This window comes from Callorhinus ursinus, unplaced genomic scaffold (assembly GCF_003265705.2).
Source record: "Callorhinus ursinus isolate GAN/ISIS: 27379988/994484 unplaced genomic scaffold, GSC_fseal_2.0 scaffold1563, whole genome shotgun sequence".
Classification (NCBI taxonomy): Eukaryota; Metazoa; Chordata; class Mammalia; order Carnivora; family Otariidae; genus Callorhinus; species Callorhinus ursinus.
In genome coordinates, this window is record NW_027398617.1 from 1 (window position 1) to 10576 (window position 10576).

The 10576-nt window shown below is 43.7% G+C and overlaps 1 pseudogene; it reads left to right on the forward strand.

Moving 5' to 3' along the window:
• The first annotated feature begins 9301 nt into the window (after window positions 1-9301).
• On the forward strand, window positions 9302-10568 carry LOC112818791 (S-adenosylmethionine sensor upstream of mTORC1-like; annotated as a pseudogene).
• Window positions 10569-10576: the final 8 nt, after the last annotated feature.

The window sequence follows — 10576 nt, forward strand, 5'->3', positions numbered from 1 at the left end:
AAGTGTAGCCTAGCATGCTAGTATACAGATTGTTTTGAGGATTAAGTGAAATTATAATACATGTTAAACTTCAGTAACAATTTTGGCATATTGGAAACATCCAGCGCATCATTAACAAAAGTTGGTGAGTACATACAGCATAAGTGGAACTCTGGAGACCTCTGAGTGTGATAAGTGATGGCTATTCTTCTGTTGGCCTCCCTGTGTTTTCTGATGTATCTGCAATTAGCCTCCACTGAGGAGCCAAGCAGCATAAGATGGGGAACGGAATGAACTGTTGATTTGAGTGGCCTGGACAGGAATCCCAGCTGCTCCACTGACTCAGGGAGGTGACACTGGGCTGGTTCCTCTCTCCTCCTCAGTTTCCCCATCTGCAAATCAGGAGTACAGTCTGAGCTATCAGGCAAGGATGTTGTGAATATTAGATCAATGAACACACACAAAGTTGTCATTGTTACCAATTGCATCGACTATTTGGATGCTTCTGGTAACCAGCTGCAGGTGATGGATCCATAGAGGAAATGCTCAGATCCCTGACTTCATGCTCTCAGATGATACCCAGTCCGTGGCCTTCTGTGGACGGTCTGGGTAGCACACCTGTGCTTACCTGGAGGCCCTAAATGTCCAAGGGTGGGGGAAGGTCGACGGGGCAGGGAATGGGGAGTCTCCCCCAAGGCAATGCTTACCTGTGATTCCCACAGCAGAGCCAGCAGCAGGTAAGGAAGGCAGGGCCTGGAGGTGGGGACCAACATTGTGGAGGACTGTGGATCCTGCTCTCTGCAAATGTGTGCGCTGAGGAGATGGGGTCTCTGTTCTGTGGAGAAGAAAACTCCGCCCCTCCTGTGATATAAGAGGAAGAGTCCATGATGCAGTGATGTGGCTGTGGGGCAGCAATCTGCTTCTGGATTGTGAAACAGAAGTCAGGCAGAGAAGGCCTCACATGGTGAGAAGGGCCTCTTCTTACTTTTTTTTTAAATTTATTTTTTATTATTAAGTTATGTAGTCACCATACAGTATATCATTAATTTTTGATGCAGTGTTCCATGATTCATTGTTTGTTTATAACACCCAGTGCTCCATGCAGTACATGCCCTCCTTAATACCCATCACCAGGCTAACCCATCCCCCACCCCCCTCCCCTCTAACACCCTCAGTTTGTTTCCCAGAGTCCATAGTCTCTCATGGTTCATCTCCCCCTCTGGTTTCCCCCCTTTTCTATTTCCCTTCCTTCTCCTAATGTCCTCCATGCTATTTTTTATGTTCCACAAATAAGTGAAACCATATGATAATTGGTTTTCTCTGCTTGACTTATTTCACTTAGCATAATCTACTCTAGTTCCATCCATGTTGATGCAAAAGTTGGGTATAAATCTTTGATGGCTGAGTAATATTCCATTGTATATATGTGCCACTTCTTTATGCGTTCATCTGTTGAGGGGCATCTCGGCTCTTTCCACAGTTTGGCTATTGTGGACATTGCTGCTGTGAACATTGGGTGCATGTGGCCGTTTTTTCACTACTTCTATATCTTTGGGGTAAATGCCCAGTAGTGCAATTGCTGGGCCATAGGGTAGCTCTATTTTTAACTTTTTGAGGAACCTGCACACTGTTTTTCAGAGTGGCTGTATGAACCAATTGTGTAAGAGGGTTCCCCTTTCTCCACAACCTCTCCAACGTTTGTTATTTCTTGCCTTGTCAATTTTTACCATTCTGACTGGTATAAGGTGTTATCTCAATGTGGTTATCATTTGAAATTCCCTGATGGATAATGATGAACATTTTTCATATGCCTGTTAGCCATTTCTTGTCTTCTTTGGAGAAGTGTCTGTTCATTTTTTCTGCCCATTTTTGGACTTGATTATTTGTTTTTTGGGTGTTGAGTTTGAGATGTTTTTTCTAGATCTTTGATATCAGCCCTTTATCTGTGGTGTCACTTGCAAATATCTTCTCCCATTCCGTGGGTTGCCTCTTTGTTTTGTTGACTGTTTCCTTTGCTGTGCAGAAATTTTTGATCTCAATGAAGTTCCAAAAGTTCATTTTGCTTTTCTTTCCCTTGCCTTTGGAGACGTGTCTTGAAAGAAGTTGCTGTGGCCGATGTCGAAGAGGTTACTGCCTATGTTCTCCTCTAGGATTTTGATGGATTCCTGTCTCACATTGAGGTCTTTCATCCATTAGATTTTAAGCTAAAGACTGTAGTTAGAGATACAGAAGGACACTGTATCATTCTTAAAGGGTCTATCCCACAAGGATAGATCCAAGAGGATCTAATAATTGTAAATACTATGCCCCAACATGGCAGCAGCCTACTACACATGCCAACTGTGAACCAAAATAAAGAGCGATATTGATAATAATACATTAATAGTAGAAGACCTCAACACTCCACTCTCAGTAATAGACAGATCATCTACGCAGAAAATCAACAAAGAAACAAAAGTTTTGAATGGCACACTGGACCAGATGGACCTTGTAGATATATACCGAACATTCCACCCTAAAACAACAGAATACTCATTCTTCTAAAGCACACATGGAACTTTCTCCAGAATAGACCACACACTGGGTCACTAATCAGGTCTTAACTGATACCAAAAGGTTGAGATTATCCCTTGCATATTCTCAGACCACAATGCTTTGAAACTGGAACTCAATCACATAAAAAAATTTGGAAGAAATTCCTCTTACGTTTCAGAGAGAGTGGACAGGCCCAGCAGAAATGATGCTTTCTGCACACCCAGGGCCTCTGCTCTTTGCACTGGGCACTTCTCCCTCTCTTGGGGTCTTCATGGTGATTCTCCACTTGGGAGGCCCAAGCCAAGAAACAGCTGGAATTGGGCCTGTGTCCAACCTCCTGAGCCCAGGACACTTGGTGGTTGTTGGCCTGTGACCTCATTCTGCACCAGCCTCCACCAAAAGCTACTGAGCTGGAGGAAGAAATGGGTTCTTCAGGGCTTAAAACATTTTGAGGTCGAATGAGGTGTGCTCCAGAAATGACTCCCTATTCCAACCGTTTATTGATGGAATGGTAATCTTAGCCCACATGCACAGTGCAGTGTGGACCTCAGAAATTGTATGTGCTTAGGGTGTGTGGTTGGTTCAGTTGGTAGAGTGAGTAACTCTTGATCTTGCGATTGTGAGTTTGGACCCCCAAGTTCGGTGCAGAGATTACTTAAAAAAGAAATAAAATCTTAAAAAAAAGAAGTTGTGTGTGCTTGCCTCCAACAAAAAGCATCATTTCCTCCATTCTTCCAGGAGAGGAAGTGGGTTTTATGTCCCAGAGATCACACTCCCAGGCATTTATCTGAGCAAAATGAAGACCATGGCTTCACACAATCACTGCGTGAATGCGTGAATGTTTAGAGCAGCTTTCTTTGTAATGGGCAAAAATTGGCAACATGCAAAATGCCCAGTGATAAGTGAATGGTTGAACAATCTAGTGCATTCCTACCAGGAAATACTACTCAGCAATAAAAAGGAATAACTATCTGCATGTGCACAACTTGTAAGTTTCCAAAGGCATCATGTGGAGTGAACAAAATCAATCTCAAAATGCCCATACTGTGTATTTCCACTTTCACAACATTCTTCAAGTTATAGAGAACAGATTGGCATTTGCCAGAGGCTTGGGTGGTGGGGCTGGGAGTCACTAAGAGAGGCTAGCACAAGGGTAAGCTCTGCGCCTGTGAAACTGTTCTTTACCCTGAATATGTTGATGGCTGCACAAAATACACTTGAGTGGATCAATGGAAACAATAACTCGGAATGCTACAAGGTTGAGACACTTGATGTAATAAGCACTGGGTGTTATATGTTACTGGTGAAACACTAAATTCTACTGCTGAAACTCATACTACAGTATATGTGAACTAACTTTAAATAAAGTCTTGAAAGAAAAAAAAAAGGATTAAGCTATAAAACACAATGTCATTGCCATTATAATGCAGATACTGACTATGATGTTATATAAAATTAAAATATTAAGGTGGTGTGGTAGATATACGTACGTTTGGTGTGGGATCCGTAGTAACAAAGCATTGCATCCCCATCATCCAAAGTGGGAAGTCAGTGAATAATGCCTATTGGTGAGAAGTCAAGCTGAGACAAAGTAAGCATGCTCTGTGAGATCTGGCAATAGAATCTAGAAGAATCAGTTAAAAATAATCAATTAAAGGAGTGGAAAATGGTTGCCTCTGGGAGATGGAAAATAGAGGGAGGTCGAGAGGCTCCACTTCACAGGCAGAAGTGTGTGCATGTGTAAGTCTAATGAAGGTAAAAACTAATCTAGGTCCTTGAAAAAAGATGGTGGAGGAGTAGGGACCCAATTCCACTGGTCCCCGGAATTGAGCTGGATATCTACCAGACCACTCTGAGCACCCACGAAATCAGCCTGAGCTGTAAGAAGATCTGGATCTCTACAAACAGAATATCGCAGGCGGTTGGTTTCGAGGTACGAAGCTGGGAACCGTGATTCTGCGGGCAGATATCAGAGGATAAATGGCAGCGGGAGGGAGTCTGGCTGTGGGGATCCTACACTGCTGCAGAGCGATAGCCTCCTGCGCTGTGGATGGGGCACAGATTCCTAGATCCCTAGCGGTGGCGAAAGAACTTTAGGGCAGCCCCTGGGGAGGAAACCCTGAGCGGCATGGCCTCACAGTGCGAACTTGGGAGTGGCTGGCGGTTTTAGAAGCACAAAGGGCAGAGACGTGCCCCAACCTGGAGGCAGGACTGAGGATGCTGTGGAGGGGTGCACAACCCAGGACGCTGCAGTTTATAGCAGTATGGACAGAAATGGAGACGGTGTGGCCTGGAGAGCTCACTGAAGAACAGACTGCGGTCTCTCTGCTCAGAGGCAGCGGGTTGGAAACGGTCTCTTCTGCTCTGACTCTCAGAAGAGATGTGGAAACCAGCCAGGGAAAGCCGCCAGCGAACAAAAGCCTCCAAAAACTGGTTCCCACTAAGCCCATCCTCTGCCACAGGGGGCAGGGCAACATCACCCAAACAGGGTTGTCTGAGTAACTGCAGGGCAGGCCCCTCCCCCAGAAGACAGGCTGGGAGAACAAGAGGCCAGCAAGCCTAAGGTCCCAAGAAGACAGGTGCATCTTGCTTGGGTTCTGGTCAATAATTTGGACTCTCAAACACCCATCAACAGAATGACTAGGAGGAAGAACCCCCAAAATAGAAAAGACTCAGAGATTATGACTTATGCAGCAGATTTACAAATGGATGCAGATATAACCAAGATGTCTGAGATGGAATTCAGGCTAGCAATTGTGAAGACAATAGAGTCTCTAAGGGCAGAAATGAAAGCTGAATTGGCAAATTTAAAAATGATATCAATGAGACACATTCCGACTCTAGATTGCACCCGCAGGGGCCCGGGAACCACTTACGGGAAGCCCCGGCAGTTCCCCTGTAAATGACTGCCCTCCAGGCTGCCTGATCTGCCCAAATCTCCTACTAGCCCTCCTAGAGCAAGCCGCCCTGCCACCAAGCCAGAGAGAGACACACAGAGAGAGGGAACACAAGCAAGGAGTGGGAGAGGGAGAAGCAGGTTTCCCATGCAGCAGGGAGCCTGATGTAGGGCTCCATCCCAGGACCCTGGGATCATGAACTGAGCTGAAGGCGCCCTTATAGTGAATCAAGGAACCCAATCTGTGACAGTCGGTGGTAGGAGGGACCCAAGAGAGCCCACTTAAGGACAGGATTTGGAGCAGGATCACACAGATGCATGGCAGGCAATGAGGACCCCATTACTGATGATGAGCCTTACTAAATACAGAGAAGACATGAAAACCTGAATACACACAATATGGAAGACAGACACAGTATGTTTAAAAGACTCCTTTTACCCCATGGCTGATGGCATTAATGGCTAAGAGAAAATTGCCACAGACTTATCTGATGCCCGGACTTGTTTCACATTCTGTTTCAAGGAGATGTGTCAACAAAGGCTATAGTTAGGACATTTTTTCTGTGTGGATACATGAAGTGGGTGGTTCGGTTTTGAGCAAATCTGGAAAGGTCATGGTACCTGTCATAATAATTGCAAACACCATATAGTGGGTCTGAAATACGGGTTGTAACACAGGAAATATGCAGGGAGATCATGGATATGCAGGAAACATGCTCCCAGAGACCATGAGTCTCCAGAATGATTCTTCCCAGGCCTCCACAAGCAACCCTCACCACATCACCTACCGGTGGCATTTTCAAGTTTCTGTACTCTCTATTCCTAAAAAGATTCTCTATCATCTTTTACAAAGAAATTTAATCACAAGCAGAAAAAGTATTTACCTTGATGTACCTATTCCCCAGTTTCAATAAGGATCGATATGTGGCCATTTCCACCCTTCACATATTATTTTGAAGCAGATACCTGATCACGTTACTGAATCTGCAGATATTCTAGTATATATCTCTAGAAGTCAACAACTCTTTTTAAAAACTGCAAAACCAGTATTACAAATAAAATGAACATTTCCTTAGTAAAAAAATGATATCAATGAGATCCAATCTAATCTAGATAATCTAACAGCTTGGTAAGTGAGGCAGAAGAATGAATAAGTGACCTGGAAGACAATTTAACAGATAAAAAGGGAAAAGAGGAGGCCAGGTAAAAACAACTCAGAATCCATGAAAATAGAATCAGAGAAATAAGTGACACCATGAAGCCTTCCAATGTCAGAATTATTGGAATCCTGGAGGGGGTGGAGAGAGAGAGAGGACTACAAGATATATTTGAGCAAATCATAGCTGAGAACATCTCTAATCTGGGGAATGAAACAAACATTCGTGTCCTAGAGGCAGAGAGGACCCCTCCCAAGATCAAGGAAAACAGGCCAACAGCCCGGCATGTAATAGTAAAACTCGCAAATCTTAGAATGAAGGAAACCATCTTAAGGGCAGTTAGGGGCAAGAGATTCCTTACGTACAGAGGGAGGAACATCAGAATAATATCAGGCCTATCCACAGAGACCTGGCAAGCCAGAAAGGCCTGGCGAGACATATTCAGGGTACTAAACGAGAAGAACGTGCAGCCAAGAATACTTTATCCGGCAAGGCTGTCATTTAGAATCGATGGAGAGATGCGGAGCTTCCAAGACCGGCAGAAACTGAAAGACTATGTGACCACTAAGCCAACCGTGCAAGAAATATTAAGGGGTGTTCTATAAAAGGAGAAAGACCCCAAGAGTGATATACAACAGAAATTTACAGGGACAATCTATAAAAACAATGTCTTCACAAGCAACATGATGACAATTAATTCATATCTTTCAATAATCACTCTCAACGTGAATGGCCTAAATGCTCCGATAAAATGGCACAGGGTTGCAGATTGGATAAAAAGACAGGACCCATCCATACGCTGTCTACAAGAGACTCATTTTGAACCTAAAGATACATCCAGACTGAAAGTGAAGGGATGGAGATCCATCTTCCATGCCAGTGGACCTCCAAAGAAAGCTGGGGTAGTAATTCTTATATCAGAAAAATTAGATTTTAAACTAAAGTCTGTAGTTAGAGACACAGAAGGACACTATATCATCCTTTTTTTTTTATTATGTTATGTTAATCACCATACATTACATTATTCGTTTTTGATGTAGTGTTCCATGATTCATTGTTTGCATATAACACCCAGTGCTCCATGCAGAACGCGCCCTCCTTAATACCCATCACCAGGCTAGCCCATCCCCCCTCTCTCCTCCCCTCTAGAACCCTCAGTTTGTTTCTCAGAGTCCATCGTTTCTCATGGTTCGTCTCCCCCTCCAATTTCCCCCCCTTCATTCTTCCCCTCCTGCTATCTTCTTCTTCTTTTTTTTTAAACATATAATGTATTATTTGTTTCAGAGGTACAGGTCTGTGATTCAATAGTCTTACACAATTCACAGTGCTCACCATAGCACATACCCTCCCCAATGTCTATCGCCCAAGCACCCCATCCCTCTCATCCCCCACCACTCCAGCAACATGTTTGTTTCCTGAGATTAAGAATTCCTCATATCAGTGAGGTCATATGATACATGTCTTTCTCTGATTGACTTATTTCACTCAGCATAATACCCTCCAGTTCCATCCATGTCGTTGTAAATGTCAAGATCTCATTCCTTTTGATGGCTGCATAATATTCCACTGTGTATATATACCACTTCTTCTTTATCCATTCATCTGTCGATGGACATCTTGGCTCTTTCCACAGTTTGGTTATTGTGGACATTGCTGCTATAAACATCGGGGTGCATGTACCCCTTCAGATCCGTACATTAGTATCTTTGGGGTAAATACCCAGTTGTGCAATTGCTGGATCCAATGGTAGCTCTATTTTCAACTGTTTGAGGAACCTCCATACTGTTTTTCAGAATGGTTACACCAGCTTGCATTCCCACCAACAGTGTAGGAGGGTTCCCCTTTCTCCACATCCCCGCCAACATCTGTCGTTTCCTGACTTGTTAATTTTAACCATTCTGACGGGTGTGAGGTGGTATCTCACTGAGGTTTTGATTTGGATTTCCCTGATGCCGAGCGATGTTGAGCACTTTTCCATGTGTCTGTTGGCCATTTGGATGTCTTTTTTGGAAAAATGTCTGTTCATGTCTTCTGCCCATTTCTTGATTGGATCATTTGTTCTTTGGGTGTTGAGTTTCATAAGTTCTTTATATTTACCAGCCCTTTATCTGATATGTCATTTGCAAATATCTTCTCCCATTCTGTCGGTTGTCTTTTGGTTTTGTTGACTGTTTCTTTCGCTGTGCAAAAGCTTTTTATCTTGATTAAGTCTCAGTAGTTCATTTTTGCCCCTGCTTCCCTTGCCTTTGGTGATGTTTCTAGGAAGATGTTGCTGTGGCTGAGGTTGAAGAGGTTGCTGCCTGTGTTCTCCTTTAGGATTTTGATGGACTCCTGTCTCACATTTAGGTCCATGTTGAGTCTCTTTTTGTGTGTGGTGTAAGGAAATGTTCCAGTTTCATTCTTCTGCATGTGGCTGTCCAATTTTCCAACACCATTTGTTGAAGAGACTGTCTTTTTTCCATTGGACATTCTTGCCTGCTTTGTCAAAGATTAGTTGACCATAGAGTTGAGGGTCCATTTTTGGGGTCTCTATTCTGTTCCATTGATCTATGTGTCTGTTTTGTGCCGGTTCCATACTGTCTTGATGATGACAGCTTTGTAATAGAGCTTGAAGTCCGGAATTGTGATGCCGCCAGTTTTGCTTTTCTTTTTCAACATTCTTCTGGCTATTCGGGGTCTTTTCTGGCTCCATTCAAAAATTTTAGGATTAGGTGGCGGCATTTGTGGCAGCGATATGGGGCCAGAGGCCGGCGGCAGAAGCAGTGCTCACGGGCCGGGGCCTGGGCCCCTGAGCACTCCGCCGCCTAGGGAGCAGGAGCGGAAGCTCTAGCAGGAGAAGATCTCTGGGGTGGTGAAGAGCATCCACTGGAGGCTCCGCAAGAAGTACCGGAAGTGGGAGATTTTGATAAGATCTGGCGAGAACATTGTGAGGATGAGGAAACACTTTGTAAATATGCTGTTGCGATGAAAAATTTGGCAGATAACCATTGGGCAAAAACTTGTGAGTGCGAAGGTCTTATTGAATGGTGTTGTAGTGTATGCAGAGAATATTTCCAAAATGGTGGGAAGAGAAAAGCACTTGAAAAAGATGAAAAAAGAGCTGTACTCGCCACTAAGACCACTCCAGCCGTAAATACCCACGAGTCTTCTAAACTTGAAGGTCGTTTAACCAACCTCAGCTTTACAAACCCTGAATTTATAACTGAGCATCCCAGGGGTTACTGCTCACTCCTGCTTGCTGTCTGGAGGCCCAGTGTTTGCTCACCTCCCACTCTGACACTGACAAGCTCATCTCACTGAAGGTTGCTACAGACCACAGGAAAGATCAGATTACTTGATGTTGGCAGCTGCTTTAACCCATTTCTGAAGTTTGAAGAATTTCTAACTGTTGGCATAGACATTGTACCTGCTGTAGAGAGTGTATATAAATGTGACTTCCTGAACTTACAGCTTCAGCAGCCACTCCAGCTTGCACAGGATGCTATAGATGCCTTTTTGAAGCAGCTGGAAAAACCCTATTGATTCTCTTCCTGGAGAACTTTTCCATGTGGTGGTTTCTTATTTTCCTTTCTTATTTTCCATCACCTTGCCAACGATGGATTTGCTGCAAGAAAGCCCATGAACTGTTAGTGTTAAATGGTTTATTGCTTATCATCACACCTGATTCCTCCCATCAGAACCGTCATGCTATGATGATGAAAAGCTGGAAGATTGCTATAGAATCTCTGGGCTTTAAATGTTTCAAGTTTTCAAAATTTTCACATATGCATTTGATGGCATTTAGAAAAATCTCCCTAAAAACCACAAGTGACTTGGTTAGTAGGAACTACCCAGGGATGTTATATATTCCTCAAGATTTCAACAGTATAGAAGAGGAGGAATATTCTAACCCTTCCTGCTACTTTCGATCAGATATAGAAGATGAACAACTAGCATATGGTTTCACAGAGCTCCCTGATGCGCCATACGACTCAGATTCTGGAGAAAGTCAAGCCAGCTCTATTCCTTT